This window comes from Lactuca saligna, chromosome 8, assembly GCF_052625555.1.
Source record: "Lactuca saligna cultivar CGN05327 chromosome 8, ASM5262555v1, whole genome shotgun sequence".
NCBI classification, from domain to species: Eukaryota; Viridiplantae; Streptophyta; class Magnoliopsida; order Asterales; family Asteraceae; genus Lactuca; species Lactuca saligna.
The window spans coordinates 175,718,863-175,722,572 of record NC_136424.1 but is presented as its reverse complement, the minus strand read 5'-3'; the positions used below and the strand labels follow the sequence as shown (position 1 = coordinate 175,722,572).

The 3,710-nt window shown below is 36.2% G+C and overlaps 1 pseudogene; it reads left to right on the top strand.

Moving 5' to 3' along the window:
- The first annotated feature begins 2,451 nt into the window (after positions 1–2,451).
- LOC145011947 (dirigent protein 22 pseudogene) lies at positions 2,452–3,451 on the top strand (annotated as a pseudogene).
- Positions 3,452–3,710: the final 259 nt, after the last annotated feature.

Genomic DNA, 3,710 nt, shown 5'->3' with positions numbered 1-3,710 from the left:
ACACCTCTAAGGATTGTTCGTAGTCTGGAGTTATAACTAGTCATTGTCATGAGTGGTTATAACAACTCACAACCATTAATTAATCCAAAACCATCTGAGTAATCAAGTAAGAGTAATCAAAAACATTCATTGTGGCGGTATATCAATTTGAGAAATCACTGTATTTTATGTATTTGGAAAACATCGGGTTTTCCGGGAAGTTTAACATTTCCACTTGTACGTTCAATACTAAGTTCTTCAATTATACATGTTTTGAAATCATCATGCATATATGTACGGATCTTCACACCTTTTTACAAACAATGGTCTTTTCAGAAAATATCGGATTTTCTGGGTTGTTCTCGTTCAAACTACACAAAACATTTTTCATATCAAACATACTTATGAACTCACCAACATTCCATATGTTGACCGTTTTCTAAATAACTTGTATTCTCAGGTAACAGGTAAGCTGATGGAAATAGGTACCAAGTACGTTAGTGTGTTTTGCTTTTTTTTTTTTTTTTTTTTTGAAAACTATCAAAAAATTTATGTATGGATTTGTGATGTTAAAACAATGTAATTGATGTGAACAATGTCATTTATAATATATTGATGCATGGTGATGTTTATGTTATGTTTCATGTATATTCATTGTGATGATAATCAATTTAAGTCACACGAGCCCTCGGACGTTTCCGCCGTCTGGTTCGGGGGTGTGACAGGTTGGTATCAGAGCTCTATTTATAGTGATTTAGCATATTTAACCACACATTGATATGTAATTGTAAACCAAAAAGGGAAAAAACAACTCTGAACAAAACAAAACAAATAAAAACACAACGATAAAACACTCCTACTCGTAAGACACAGGAAAAATAACATAATACCAAACCAAACAAGATAATGCTAGCATCTCGGTTAAGTCGGGACTGTTCATAGTCGTATCAAGGAGTGAATGTAGCCTGATCAACTACATTTCCTCTGAGGTACAACTACCGCATGCCCCAAGGAAATCGCGATGGTAGGTAAACCTAACAACGTACCCCTCTATTACCAAGAAGAGGACATCAACTCAATTTATACAAATATTTAAAGCATCTTAGGAAGTGATAATAGTCTATTCATATACCTCCTCTCAGCCGCTATGGAAGGGGAGCACCAGGGCACTTAGTTTTATCAGACCCTAGTGGCCCACGGAATGATCAAGGACGAGCCTGAGGGAGATCAGGGAGAAGCACACAGAGTTGGGCCTGACGAGTACACAGACACTGACTACGAGTTTGATGAGACCGATGATGACATGGAGGAAGAACAAGACTCAGGCGAGGACTCTGCCACATCACCTGTTAGCGAGGCACAACAGGACCACCCCGCCCCACCAGGAAATCCCGCAATGGAGAATCGTTCTCCAAAAGTTGAGATTGCTGCTCTGTGGAAACAGCTATTCGCCATGGAAGCACGAGTAGTGCGAGCTGAGCAGGAGAGGGATGAAGTCATTATAGATATGACTGAGATGGCCCAATTGTTGGCACAACACTTTGGTATATGACCTCCCTGCAGTCATAGGGCGCCGATAGAGTATTAGGAGTAGGCTTACCTTACTAGTACTATGATCTATGCTATGTACCATCGACTCTATGTTTAAGTGATTTAGTCATCTTTCTGAGCAAACAAAATTCACATGTATCATACTTTCTCTTCCTTCTCTGTACACCTGTTTCCGACGATTCTTTCATGCAAATGAATATATCTGCATATCTGGCAGTACACACCGTTAAGGTTGTTGTACTATGGGAATAGACGGCAAATTTGTTTAAAGAAATTATTTGAACAAAAAAAAAATGAGGCTGGGCGACTACAGGAAATTTCGTCATTGAGAAGGCGGCTTTTTTATTTAATTATAAACAAACTTTAAAATGCGGGTAGGTAAATACATTTTCAGCCGGGACGTTTTCGTAAAAACCTCTTGTGGGTCCATAATCACTTTCAAATATTATATTTGTCATAGTCCAAATACGAAAATCGAGGGCTTCTTTGTTTTTTTAGTTTCTATGCTAACAAAAGACAGAAGTCAAAAGTCAGCCAAGATCAAATCCAAGGAGCAGCCGAACAGCGGAAGGTTTTTTCTAGCATTTTTTCTGTTTTAGATTTTAATTTTTAATGATAAGATTTTTTCTGTTGTTTTTGTTTAACCCCTAACTATGATTTGGTATTGGCCACAAACAGACCTAAACAACCCATACACCACTATAAGTTTAGAGATGGAATAGAAAGAAGTATGGAAAATACGTAAAATCTCCTCTTTTACACTTAGATTACTTTCGCCCACAAAAAATCTATTCTAAAATATACTACCCCCATAATGCCCCAAACAAAACTGTAAATATTCAAAATCTAACCACTCTTTTAAGAAAGTAATATTCAACATTGGTGTTGCATCAGCATAAATTCTACCCTCCACTTGCTTCTATAAAAAAACAAGTTTCGAGTGTTAACTGTCCCACTTTCTCTTCAAGTTTCCATCTTTTACCTTTCAAAGACCCCACTTTTAACTCCAAATCTCCTTCTTCAATCCCAAATTTCCTGTTCAGAAACAAATAATCAAGACCCTAAATATTTGAATCTTTATTGTTTAGGGTTGAGATTTCTGATACAAAATGAAGCAAGAGCACGTGATGTTGATGCTATGCACAATTCTGATAGCATTCCCATTGGTTCAAAGCGTTTCTGAAGGGCCAAAAGCAGTGGAAACATGGTTCAAGGAAGAGTTAACACTCAAAAAACAAAAGGTGACAAACCTACATTTTTATTTTCACGACGCCCTATCCGGGCCAGGTCAAACTGCGTATCCAATATTCCAGTCAAACATCACATCGACCAGCATCACCGGGTTTGGCCTAACCTTCATGTTTGACCAACCTATGACCGTTGAGCGGGATCCACAGTCCTTGAGGATTGGTAAGGGCCAAGGGTTTTCTGGTTCAGCGTCTTTGGAACAACCGGGGTTTCTTATGAACATGAACTTTGTGTTTACACAAGGGAAGTTGAATGGTAGCACTTTACAGGTTTTTGGTACAAATCCTATCCGGAATCAGTTTCGGGAAATGTCTGTTGTGGGTGGTACTGGCGTTTTCCGACTAGCACGTGGTATTGCCACTTTTCGTAATGAGTCGTCGTCTACTATTGAATATAATATTGTCGTGCTTCATTATTAAGTTCGTTTTGGCTCGTTTCCTTAGTTTTTTTTTTTTTTTTTTTTTTTTTAAACTTTTTTATATGACCAATCAGTTAAAGGGTAAACTTGGAATGGAGCGTGTTTATCTTAAAGGGAAGTGTTAAAACATAAGCTAAATATGTTGTTTAGCATTTATAATTAATTAGTACATGGAGTCTGAATGGTCGTGTTGTTTAGCATTTATAATTACTTAGTATAAATATGTAAGAAATAATCGTGTGTAGTGTGTACGGTTGCTGCAAATTAATAAAAAGTTTACATTATAAATCTTCTCGCGACATATGAAATCTCTATTATACTCAATAGTTTACTTGTTTCTTTTTGTCCTTTTTAGTTTGCTAATTTTTTTTATACGATGTTGCATTATATATGTGGGGTTGATCTTAAATTTGTGTTTGACGCAATTCATAAAACAATTGCATGGAATATATATATATATATATATATATATATATATATATATATATATATATATATATATATATATATATAT